The sequence below is a fragment of the Polistes dominula genome, unplaced genomic scaffold (assembly GCF_049000335.1).
Source record: "Polistes dominula isolate Pdom_NZ unplaced genomic scaffold, Pdom_raw_medaka contig_16, whole genome shotgun sequence".
Classification (NCBI taxonomy): Eukaryota; Metazoa; Arthropoda; class Insecta; order Hymenoptera; family Vespidae; genus Polistes; species Polistes dominula.
The window spans coordinates 3,815,647-3,829,591 of record NW_028301040.1 but is presented as its reverse complement, the minus strand read 5'-3'; the positions used below and the strand labels follow the sequence as shown (position 1 = coordinate 3,829,591).

The 13,945-nt window shown below is 30.9% G+C and overlaps 1 protein-coding gene across 6 annotated transcripts in view; it reads right to left on the bottom strand.

The window, feature by feature from the left end:
• Positions 1–13,945, bottom strand: part of Hs3st-A (Heparan sulfate 3-O sulfotransferase-A) — a 69,996-nt gene that overhangs the window by 21,830 nt on the left and 34,221 nt on the right. The window contains exon 3 of one of the 6 annotated variants that reach the window (XR_016177315.1): positions 6,804–6,935. The exons of the other annotated variants lie outside the window; for them this stretch is intronic. The gene's annotated coding sequence lies outside the window, so the exon portion shown is untranslated. Of the gene's footprint in view, positions 1–6,803; positions 6,936–13,945 lie in introns of those variants that run through there. 6 annotated transcript variants of the gene reach the window in all.

Below are 13,945 nucleotides of genomic sequence, written 5' to 3'. Positions count from 1 at the left end.
AAAATAAGACAAGTTTTAAAGAGTAATCGATTTTTTTTTTTGTTATTTTTGTTACAAATGATCATCTAACCTCTCGCATTTGAATAAATGGATGAGGCTAAAAGTTTCCTTGATAAGAAGAGAAAAAGGAGGAAAGAGATAGAAAGAGATAAGGTTGTCGTATCTGGAAGCTTTACGTATCTCTAAACTTGTGGCTCGATTCACGAATTCGCTCCGGTTAGCCAAGCGTCGAACTTTACAGTGCTTTTACATTGCCCTGAATAATAGAAAAGGCAATTTGCACGGACCGAACGCGCATGCAACGAACGATATGCAAGCTTTGGGGGTTGCAGGAAAACGAAGAAGAGAGAGAGAGAGAGAGAGAGAGAGAAAGATAGAGATGTGAGCCAACTACAAAAAAAACCCATACTGAAACATCTTTCACAATTTTAACCACCCCTTTTTACTTTCTATCTAACCGAAGAGATACACACACTATTTATCCTTTTTTTTCTTCTTCATTCTTGTACATTAATTTTAATCAAATTTTATTTGAAATGAGTAAAAGGAATATAATGCAAAATGTCTTCCATAATATTAGATGATTTTTTTTAATCTTTCTATCTATCTATCTAACTAACTAAAGAAAAATACATCGAAAGATATTTTGATCAATATTTAAATATTTAATTTTTTATATTAACTTTAACTAACGTCAACGTAATATTCATGAAAATAAAAAACATAGCATAGTTCGTTTATTCATCGCTTGATTCACATAGTCTACACGTCCATGTTTCTATTTAAATGTAAGAGTCGTCATTTTTTGTTCTCTTTAAATGACGCTTTCTCTCTTACTCTTTCTTTCGTTATGCAAATGGAGGATCCATTAGAACCTTTCAACCTGCAATTTTGAATGACGAGTTCTTTGAACACTTAGGGAAGAAACTAATATTATCAGAGTGGTTTTTTTTCTCTTTCTTTTCTTGATTATTACATGTACGTGTCAGTCATTTTGAAATTTATCCACAGCAATGCATAACTAAGGTAAATATTTATTTATTCATTTTTTTGTTTTCAAAACAAATTCGCATTATAAAATTGAATGCAAAAAACTTGGATGCATAAAACAATACAAATTAATTTTATGTAACTTTAAATAATAATCCAACAAAAGCATAACAATAATCCTCGAAAATGGCAGTGATTACCCGTGAGAAATACAAAATACTAATTAGCGTCTATGAAAAATAAATAACATGAAACTGGTTGAAAGGAGAATTTAGGAAATAATTAAACGAGTTTAGAGCTCTGGAACAAAACCATCAAGGATTCTCCATTATCAGTTTCTCACTGTACGTGGTGTGTATTTATTATGCTTAGATACATATGTACACGTTCAACATCACTGTAAAGTGGCTACTTTAGTTACGTTGGTTGCAGGAGATGCATTAAACGCTAGGATGAACCACGTTAGGAGATTATAATAGAAGAGGGTGGTAAAATCTAACCCCTAACCGATGCACCTTTACACGCTTCAACCGCCATTTTGTATGGACGAACGAGCATATGAATTATGACGTTGCTTTCTATCCTAATATATACTCTTTCTCTTTTTCTATTTACTTTTATACTTTTTTTTACGATGATTAAGGGGTTAACACCCATCACTTTGATCATCGAAAAAAATTATCGTAAAAAGGAAATTTCTCTTATGTAACTTTTGAATAGCGTTACCAACCCCCTTCAATTTCACTTCTTTCCATCGGGTCTCACAATTTATCCACCAGCTAATTATAATTGTAATTATTATTATGATGTACTTAATCAATCATTGTTATCTTTTAAATACAGTCTCAATTACATTTGCAATCATTTTGTTTTATGTTCTTTATTATCAATATTGTTTATTTAATTTATATAATTATCAAAGAGAGAATTGTTTTAGTAAAATAAATATCAATTTATTTTATTAAAAATAATAATTACATTAATAATTATAAAAAATAATATATAAAATAAATTTAAAAATAAATAGTATAATTAAAAAAATAAATTAAATAAGTTTTAATACAATAATTACAAAAAAAATTAAATAAATTAAAATAAATGTTAATTTACTTAATTTTTATTGCTAAACCTTTTTGTTTTAATGCAAAACACCTTTCTTGAAAAATTACGTCCAATTTCAAATTTTCTTTTTACGTTAGTTTTTTCCGTATATCCCATGATGTTATAACCCCTTAAAAAATAACTCGAGCTTTCTTTTTTTTCTTTTCTTTCTTTCTCTCTCTCTCTCTCTTATCCACGTTTTAATGTCAGATGATTAATCGCTATTATCTTAGAAGTAGAAATTTATTAGATGTTTTACGTTCCACTCGTAAACAACCTCTTGCAACGCTTGGTTAACTTTCTACCCCTTAACAAGGTAGGGTTTTGATAATTCAGATTTTCCTATCTTAAACTAACATGTATTTGAATATTTTTTAAAAAATATTCTTAATAAATAAATAAAAAACAAATACATCGTAACAAAATATTAAACGAATGACACGTAAAAATTATTGTACAGTGCAACCCCTTTTTAATTAAATGCTAGCAAATTTTAGAAATGATTTCAAACACGAATTGCTTTTAGGCTCGCGAACAATGTGTCGAGACCTAACACGAAAATGTTTTGGTAACTTGTTGTGAGAAACACAATTACGTTATCATCCCGTATAAATATATTCCCTTTGGAACATGGAAAGGTCCACGTTTTAATGGTAGAACTGAAATAGGAAGAATTGGTCAGAGTAAAAGAGAGAGAGAAATATCTCGGTGACACCTCCCACGTACCTATTATAGTTTACAATTAGCGTGTTGCGAATCCTTGGGGGTGGTAAAGCCAGAACGAAAACTACACGGCCTGACTACGCGAAAGTCACCGTACGAATTATTTAATAAAACCACCACCACCATCACCACCCCTTACGATGTTTGTTTGTTCATTTGTTTTTTTTTTTTTGAAATTCTCTTTTTTCCATTTTCTTATTCGACGATGTGGAAGATGGTGGACAAAAGCGGGGGTTGGATATTTGTGTTAAAAAAAAAATAATTACGAGTATTAAAACGATGATAAAATATTTAATAATATTAATCGAAGTATAAAAAAATAAATATATATATATAATAAAAAAAAGTTAGGTTAGGATACATCGTGACTCGACCTTTCCTCAATTCATATCTAATATTTTAATCTCGAAAATATTAGTACCCCATTACGTTGCAGTTATTCATAACTTTGTGTAGTAGACGACCTTGCAGCCATTGCTCTCTTCGTGACGAGAGACTCTTTTTTTTTTATTTTTTTTTCTATTTATTATAAACCAGGAGAGTGTATGGTAATACTTGTAAACGTCATTGTGTGTGCTAGATAATAATCTCGACTTGGTTGAAATTTACAAATGAAAATTATTCAAGTGAAACTTCTGTAGAAATATTTTTGCTACATAATTTTTTCTTCCTATTCTTTTCATTATTATTATTAATATTATTATACTCATTTTTTTTTTTTTTTTTTTTAATGTAAGTACAGCAAAGATTGCAAATATTGGTTGACGATAAACGTTGACTCGTTTTAAAAATTAAAAAACATTTTAATATAAAATAAAATTCGACGAACGAATGAAAAATCTTTTTAAAAAGCGAACAAAATTTGTGTTTATTTCTTTTAAAGGTATTGAGTATATGGGCGGATGGATTTCTTTTTTTTTATTTTCTTGTATGCTTCTCCTCCTCCTTCAAGAGGCATGCACACGTCGAATTAATTTCAAAACAGAGATATGGAAAATTTAGGTCGCAAACACACGAAGGTTAAATTAGCGCCAATTCAAAAGTGGCCCCAGGCGAAGGACAAGCTCTACACGTCCGACGTTAATTTAATTGAACTGTCGAACACAATCGTGCGATTGTCCTTGTCGGGTTTCATCAACCCCCTTATTACAACCCCCCTCCTTCTTATTGGCTATACTCTATTACACTTCTATTTTACAATACTATCAAACATCACAGTCATTTTCAAAAGCAAATTAATGAGTTTAATGTAAACTTATTGCACACTAAGATCTCAAAAATTATGTTATTAAATAACATTAGGAATTAATAACAACATACCTTCTCCTTTCCCCCATTTTTTTTAAATATTTTGTTTAGGATGAGGAATATTTAGAAAATTTATAATTAAAAAAAAATATTAATTAAAAATTAATATATAATAATAATAAATTATAAAATAATTTGTTTAACGTTGATTTAATTTTACTCTTATTTCTTTTTTCTTTTTTCCTACACCATTTTTCCAATTTTACTCGCAATATTCATAAAATTAAAAAAAAAAAAGTAATTCAAATAAAATAAAAAGCAAAAAAGAAAAAATAGGAAATAAAATATCTTTCAACATTGATATATACATCCATCCACCCACACACATACACTTACAAGTACCCCGAGGTATTAGAAAGGGCTTGGAGAAAAAAAATGGGTAAAAAAGGGGTAGCAATCGAGCCAATTGAATTTTTATAGGAACCAAGGCATTCAGCCAAAAAAAAGAACAGAAAATGTGTGACGTATGTACTTTACGTACTTACTCACTTATTTTTCTATGTGATCTAAATCATAAGCTATCTTTAATCGAGTTGTCAGGTACACATGCCCTTCTCAGCCAACCCTCCTCCTCTCACCGTTACTCTCATCTTCTTCTCTCTTTCTCCTTCCCCTCTACGATTCAACTTACTCTCTTACTCCATTATCCGCTATCCGATCGACCCATTTTCCGGCACGCTGACAACGCTAATCGCTTTTAGGAACGACGAATTTGCTGTGAGGATAATGTTACACCCCCTCATACGATTCTCAACCCATCTTCTCTCCCATACCCTTCTAAACTCTATTTCCATTGCTTGACATTTCCATCCTTCGAGAATTAAGACGCTAAGGAATTTATAAATACATCTATGAACAACCGTAACATTGAAACAAAGTTGTTCAATCATTTTTGAAGTGAAAACTTCTTTAGAATGGGAGTGATCTGAAAAGTAAATAAACGGAAACAGAGCTATGTAACGAAGCTATGAAACGGTTGCCATACTAAATAATGAGAGAAAAAGAGACAAACATAGGATTTAGACTGCGAGGGAATGAGACGGAATATAGCTATACAGTTTTTCCTATTCTCGGTGTCCTCTTTATGCTATGCTTCGTAGTTATCGCTCTTGGTTGTATATGTGTGTGTTTGAGTGCCACTGCATACTACAAAGCGTAAACACACATATTCTTTCGATACTCGACATGTTTGTAGGTAGGAGCGATAGAAGGGTAAAAGAATAAACAGAGATAAGCACGTAGGTATGCGACAAAAGTATAAGGTCCAAACGAACCGACGGTCGACATAAACAAAGAAGGTGCGTGGTATGTTTTTTTTTACCAAACGTGTCATTTCTTTTCTATTTAAAAATTTTCCTATTTTATTGAAAAATTAATATTAAATTATTTATTTCGTAAATATTATTCTTATTAATGATTATGAAATATATAGATTAAAATAATTGTATTGTCTGCAAAATTTTACAAAAAAAAAAATTGATTATAAGATACATGAGAGAAAAAGAATTAGACAACATTGTGGAATACTTTTTTTATAAATATCCAAAGACATGTTTTTTAATTATAATGTTTGCGTATTTAGGAAATTTATACAAATTTTTCAATAAAATAGAAAAGTGCTTAAATGGAAGACACTCGTTTACAAGGGTCTCTTACGAGGCTCGTTAACGAGACTTTTTACGAGGCCTAATTAAAAATACCCTAAAGACTTTTCGAGAATACCCTACGGACTTATCGGAAAGACCCTACGGACTTATCGGAAAGACCCTACGGACTTATCGGAAAGGCCCTACAGACTTATCGGAAAGACCCTACGGACTTATCGGAAAGACCCTACGGACTTATCGGAAAGGCCCTACGGACTTATCGGAAAGACCCTACGGACTTATCGGAAAGACCCTACGGACTTTTCGGAATAAACCTCACTACTTTTCGGAAAAAACCTTACTATAGAGGTGTTTACTACACTAACAGAGGTGATAAGTTACTATGCATTTTTTAGTTACCAGAAGCAACTCGTCTCATTTCTTTGAATTGAGAACTTGCTTGCTGTGTAATATGTTATCTATTTATATGTGTTTTCAATAAAACGTATAATAATTTTTGAATGTGATAACAATAATATAATAATAATATTATAACAAATAAACCCAACAATTATCCTACTCCTGATATTCTGCAGTCGTCTCTTTCTCTCGAAACTTAGTTTTTCGAAGGTTTCACTTCTAACACGTGTGATCTGCCCACATGATATTTTTTTTTATTTTTCCTTTTTGTAAAGGAAACTTTAAATCTAAAAACTTATATTAAAGAAATAATCCTATAATTTACAAAAAAAAAATAAAATAAAATACAAATAAAGACAAATAAAAACTATTAATGTAATTTAATGAAAACTGTGTAAAAACAAAAATGTGTTGTTTATACATAAAAAATTGTTTGGAAATTCTTTTAAAAATCATGAAATTAGAACAAATAATGATGAATAAAACGATATCTCTCAATTTCTCGTAACGCACAAGAGGATTTAATTAATTTCCATAGAATATTTACAAGTACGCGTGCCCGTATTGTAAGTAAGTTAAGTAAATGTAAACTTCGTATAATCGCATTTACGAATATTAATTACACACAATATGTACAAAATATATATACAGTATACATCTCTACGAATTTCAACGTATATTACCGACGTACTTACAATTTCAATTAATGCTGAAATTTTGCCACGAAGAAAATATTCTCTCTCTCTTCTTCTTCTCCTCCCCTCTCCTTCCTTTTTCTCACTTTCTCTCTCATTTTATATTTCTCAACTATAATTAACATATAACAACAATATTTCTCAGACTACTGCATAAAAAGAACACAGCATCGTTAGATATAATACATCAAATGCATAATGAAACACACATCATTGAAATGAACAAATGTTTAATACAATTATGCATGTAATTGTGTATGTTTTTTATTTTTTTATTGTATAACTTAGTTAATTAATGTTTTATTACAAGAAGCAATCAATTTTGAAATAATTTCATTTCGTGTTCAATGAATTTCGACGTTTCAAAGATGGCCGCTAAGTAAAAGAAAAAACCCCGCCAAAATGTGTCCAGGAACCAATGAAAAAGCGCTATAGACGACAATGACAATGGCGCCAACAATGGCGGCCACTTTTCGACTAGAGTCTCCAGAAACTTTTTCTCTTATTGTGAGTCTACTAACGGTTCTAAACTTTCGACGAAATTGTTTGCATTTTCTGGGACATTATTGTCGAAACTATTGCATAAAATTTAACTAAAAAGAAGAGAAAGGAAAAAGGATATTGAAATAAATAGGTCACGTGTCCATTAAATGGAAAAAGAAAACAAGAGAGATAAAAATAAATAAACGAGATGTGGGTTGAAAGTTTTTAAATGATTTGAAAAATCAATGATTCGACCAGAAATTAGACTAGAAATTAAAATTTTCATTTTATAGGTTAGATTTTTGATTGTAGAACTTCAAAATCATGTTAAATATCCTGTTCTTTGATTCATCTACAGATACAGATGGACATATACGAATTCACATACACATAACTATATCTATATACCTACATATATACATTTTGGAGAGTTATATGTATGTAAAAATCTAAAATGACTTATTTGACCTGAGGGAACGATCGGAAAACGACCCAAATGAAATATATTCTTGTAGGATCACGTTTCAAGTTTCATACGAATCGATGACTTTGAATAAAAGAAAAAAGAAAGAGACAGAAAGAAAAAAAATGAAATAAAGAAAGAGAGAGAGAGAGAGAGAGAGAGAGAGAGGAAGTTTACATGGAAAAATGAGAGAAAACGAAATAGAAGAGACACATGTATATATTTTTTAAAAAAGAAAAAGAAAAATAAAGTAATAATAATAATAATAAAGAAAAGAAAACGCAACGGTATCAAAGTTCGTCCTACATTTTTTTTTCTTTCTTTTATTTTACAACCCGTCGAAAAAGAAAAAGAACAGGAAGAAAAAGAGAGAGAGAGAGACAGAGAGAAAGAGAGAAGAGCAAAGTTTTGTGGCTTTATGCAAATTTCAATATAACTTTCAACGCTCCGCCACATATAGGCGCTTCTTCTTCTTCTTCTTCTTCTTTCTCTTCCTCTTCGAAGTTACATCTCTGAGCAATTTTTTGTTCGAATTTTGGAGAAAACTGAGACGATGACGATGATAATAAAAAAAGAAAAACAGATGTCTCTAGTCATTCCGACGCCATATTGAATTTGATTTAAAAAAAAAAGAAAAATGGACTATAACCTGAAAACTTATTGAAACGTTAATAGTAAAATTATAGCGTTTAAAATTTATTAAGACGTTTCGTGCCACGTGTACCACCGGTGGTACACTTACCATTAGACATATTTATTTAATGCGCTGAAAATATATGTTTATAACAAATTGAATTCTGTACAAAAATGTTCCTATTAAAATATACAAAATGCAGTATAGAACAAAGCACATAAGTTTGTTTAATTGTTATATTTACAATAATTAATAATCACATATAATCGTTGATTTTGTTAAAGCAAAATTAAATGGCCTAAATGACAAGTCAGGTAAAAAGGACTTGGCACGAAACGTGTTAAACTAAATTTTGTAAATTGTCGAGACTAAACAATTAGTTATTTTTTATCAATCTGTTTAATGTAAGCTCACGTTTGTATGTATAAGTATTATTTAATATTTTTATTGAAACACATTCTCTTTCTATCTCTTATGATCTTCAATAAAACGAGCAAGTGTCTCGGAATGCTCGCGACGCTGTTGCATTTATGCCGATATGCAGATGGGAGTTGTGTTCTACGAGCTCGACGATCCTATCGGGCCTGGCTTAAAGCTTTCCAACTTGTTCCACTTGTTTCACACGGCCTTTGTCGTGGAAAACGAACCTACGTACTAGATACATCTATATACACATATAAATATATGCATTTAAGAGTAAATGCACGAAGATTTCGAATTTTAATGATGTATGGAAAAGGGTCGTAACAGTTGACTTGTCTTGGCAAGTCAATGATTATGTTAATGCTTAAAATTATGATGATGATGATGATGACGATGATTTGGACTAGAACTTTTCAAACTATCCCCTCTGCAAACCCCTTTAATCTAACCATTTATGTGACCCTGAATATAAGAAACTATCATAAACTCTCAGACATACTAAACGCGTTGAGTCGTTAAACATTTCTAAAAAAATTGTCGGTCATTGCTCGTTCAAGATTTTTTTTTTTAATTTTATTCAAATGTCTGCGTGAGCTCATATTCGGTAGCAAGTAACACTTCATGAAATTCCGTTTATTCGAAACTTAATCCTTCGTTTGTAATTCTAAAACTAAAATAAACTTGGTGTACACTTCGTAATGAGAAATTAAACGAAATAATTTAAGTATATACATACGTACATACGTACATACGTCCTATGTATTATAATGTATATAGGTATAAATGTATATATATATATATATATATATATATATATATATATAAAACGTCGTTCATAAAACCGACCCCTAAGTCATTTTATTTCTCTTTCGAGTAAACGAGGACTCGCGTGTCGACACGTTGATCTCATTGGTGGGGTGATGTAATTATGTACACTGTTTCTCTTTCTCTCTTACATTTACATACACCCAACCCATGTAAAAACATCAACGAGACTTTATTTTCCCAGAAAAAAATAAAATAAAATAATAAATATGGTATAAAGATCGTAAGAAGACAGATAGAAAAGATAATATCAAATTCTAATCATTCATGTATATCCGGCTTATTAAAATCCTGTTTACTTTTGTTATAATGAAAAATATATTCGTATAAATAATTCATAAGATGGCATTGATATTAAACCCTGTAACTACAGATGTCACTGTGTTGGCTAATTGAGAATAGTTAGTTAAGTTAAACGTGAACAATAGCTATCTCAAAAAGTCAAAGAAATAATTATAAAGTTGAAATAAAATATGCGAAGGATTAGATTAATAGATCAGATAACGTATGAAAAGATACTGAATTGAATTTGTTAGTGGCATACAAGTTGACAGTATTTCGTCTGGTAAAAAAAAAAAGAAAATAAAAGTAAGATAGATTGATAAAAAAGATATTTTATGATACGTAAGACTTTTTAAGTTAACTTTTAAGTGAACTGTATAGGATAAAAATGACAGGTCGTGATCAAAACTTAAGTATGATAAAGGGATTAGAGTAGGTGTAGGCTACAGTAGTTATGTAAAGATGAAAAGGTTAACCCAGGATAAAGTAGCGAGGAGAACAGCTACATCAAACACCAGACTGTGGACTAATGACTCTAACCAACCAACACCAATGTTGCTTTATATTAACGTAGATATGAGGTTAAATGCATAGTTGAAGGTAACGAAACACCACCGTAGAATCGTTGAACATACACTTAGAATCGTAGTTGTAATACTTGCTAGCACAACAGTAGACTCAACTATTACTAGGAAAAGTGTTAAAGCACCGTTACTTCATTTACTGGCTATTTGGAAATACACAAATGACGATTATTACGTATATATTCTGTTTTTATAACTACTGACTTCGGATAAGAACCTATTACGATTCATAAAACATGTTTACGAGAGAATCTTACCACAGTCCTTTTCCTTTTTTGAGTTCGCAGGTGTTTCCTACTTGTGCGTGAAACTTTAAACCAATGGATATAAGTCGGATAAGTTGGTAAGATGAAGAAACACGAAGGTAAAAGGGAAAAAAACCAACTAATAGAAAAAAGAAAAAAGGAAGGAGATGCATAAAAGTCGAAGGCAGATCAATACTGTGAAACTTGCTAGGAAACGCATTTCGCAAATAGCATCTTTTTTTATTCTTGAAGTGAAAACTTCTTTAGAATGGGAGTGATCTGAAAAGTAAATAAACGCGGTTGGTCAGGAAACGGAGCTATGAAACGACTGCTATACTAAATAATGAGAGAAAAAGAGACAAACATAGGATTTAGACTGCGAGGGAATGAGACGGAATATAGCTTTACAGTTTTTCCTATTCTCGGTCTCCTCCTTATGCTATGCTTCTTAGTTATCACTCCTGATTGTATATGTATGTGTTTGTGTGCGACTGTATACTACAAAGCGTGGACACGTATTCTTTCGATACTCGAAATGTTTGTAGATAGGACCGATAGAAGAATAGAAGAATAAACAGAGATAAGCACGTAGGTATGCAACAAAAGTATAAGGTCCAAACCAACCGACGGACGAAATAAAGAAAGAAGGTGCGTGGTCTGTTTTTTTTTTTTACCAAACGTGTCATTTATTTTCTATTTAAAAATGTTTCTATTTTATTAAGAAAATATTATTAAATTATTTATTTCACAAATATTAAAATTAACAATTATAAAATATATAGCATTTAATAATTGTATTGTCTGCAAAATTTTACAAAAAAATAATTGATTATAAGATACATGAGAAAAAAAGAATTAGACAACATTGTAGAATACTTTTTTTATAAATATCCAAAGACATGTTTTTTAATTATAATGTTTGCGTATTTAGGAAATTTATACTAATTTTTCAATAAAATAGAAAAGTTTGTAAAGACAAGAAACTCGATTACGAGATTTTTTAACGAGGCTTGTTTACGAGACTCTTCTACGAGGCCTAATTAAACACACCCTACGGACTTATCGGAAAGACCCTACGGACTTATCGGAAAGACCCTACGGACTTATCGGAAAGACCTTACGGACTTATCGGAAAGACCCTACGGATTTATCGGAAAGACCCTACGGACTTATCGGAAAGACCCTACGGACTTATCGGAAAGACCCTACGGACTTATCGGAAAGACCCTACGGACTTATTGGAAAAAACCTCACTACTTTTCGGAAAAAACCTTACTATAGAGGTGTTTACTACACTAACAGAGGTGTTTAGTTACCATGCATTTTTTAGTTACCAGAAGCAACTCGTCTCATTTCTTTGAATTGAAAACTTGCTTGCTGTGTAATATGTTATGTATTATATGTTAATAAAACGTAAATTAATTTTTGAAAGTGTTCACAATATAATAATAATAATTATATAAAAAAACAACCCTATAATTATCCTACACCTGATATTCTGCATTCGTCTCATTCTCTCGAAACTTAGTTTTTCGAAGGTTTCACTTCTAATACGTGTAATCTGCCCACATGAAATTTTTTTTTCTTCTTCTTCTTTAGAGAAAAATGAGAAATTCAAAGAAAATTAAAAAAAAAAGAGGAAACTAAAGTATAGAAAGAAATAAAATAAGAATTATAATGCTTGAAATCATTTTCTTGTCCTGAATTTTCTATCAAAAGGATGAATTTTTGACGTAGACGTTTTGCGAATATATACTAAAGAAAACTTTTGATTGGTTGTACGATGAACTCTTGTGAAATTGCATAGAACGATTATAAAACGCTATGTTATTAACTTTGTAATCGTTGTTGGAGGCCAGATTCGTTCGTACACTTTGTAAGTTGATCGGAGCAAGCACGATAGAGGAAGAGAGACAAGAACACTACTACTACTACTACTACTACTACTACTACTACTACTACTACTACTACTACTACTACTACTACTATTGGTGCTGATATTCTTACACTTACTATTCCTACTTCTACTACTACTATTATTACTCCTATTACTGTACTACTACAACCACCATTACTACTACTACTACTATCTTGAAGACATATGGAATATTTACGTGGCCTTCTAATAGCGGACGAGGTGTATTACGCGATAAAATGATGCCACTAAATTACCGAACTTCCACAGTCCAGACAATCGCCATTTTCAAAAGCGATTCGATCTCGACCAATCAAAATCCAAGACCCTAACAAAAACTACCTTACGAAGTTATCTCGGGCGCGCCACAAAAGTTTCTAGGTTATTTTTCAAACTTTTTAATCTGATTTTCTTTTTTTATTCTTAATTGAAACTAAAATTTTCTCAAATGAACTAATATGAACTAATGTAAATGACACAATTTTGGATAATTAAAGTATAGAAAAGAAATTTCGATAAATTTTGAAGTAAAAGTTACACGTTCATGGTACCGAAGTAACTGCATTCAAAGATGGCGACCACCAAACGAAAAATAATATCGTGGAAGTTAACTTTCTCTTTGAATCTTATTTGAAAGAGAATACATTACATTTCTAAAGATATTTTTCTAAAATGTTTCAAATAAAATCAGATCGCTGTACACAATCCGCTTTGAATATATTCCTAAATATATTCCACAAAGTATTTTTCTATCGTTCGGATCGCTTTCATCGCGATTTATAATCTATCGTGAACGTGTCCTCGAGACTCTAGTGGTATTGATTTTCACCTCTGCTGGACTTTAATATTCCGAAGAAGAACGTAGCTTGCGTTCCCGAGAGAGGCTTGTCTTGAAAAAAAAAAAAAAAAAAAAAAAGAAAAGAAAGAGAACACATCGAATGGAATGGAAAAGAAAATTACGAAAGACTCTCGTTCAAGTGGCACAATTCGTATAATTTTCATTTAAAACAAACACGATATATTGCATTTTTCATTTTTATTATTATTATTTTTTTTTTTTTAAATAAAATAAAGTACTATGTATTAACACAGCTAACGTGCATATAAAAAACAACAAAAATATCCTTTTTGTATGTATCTACCTGTTCCGTGTACGTTACCCGCATTAGTTAGCGGTTAATGAGTAAAACTCTTTGTTAAAAACAAGAAGAAAAACAAAATAGCAGCTTAATGCGAAAGTTCGCGTACAACGTAAAAATATAAAACAA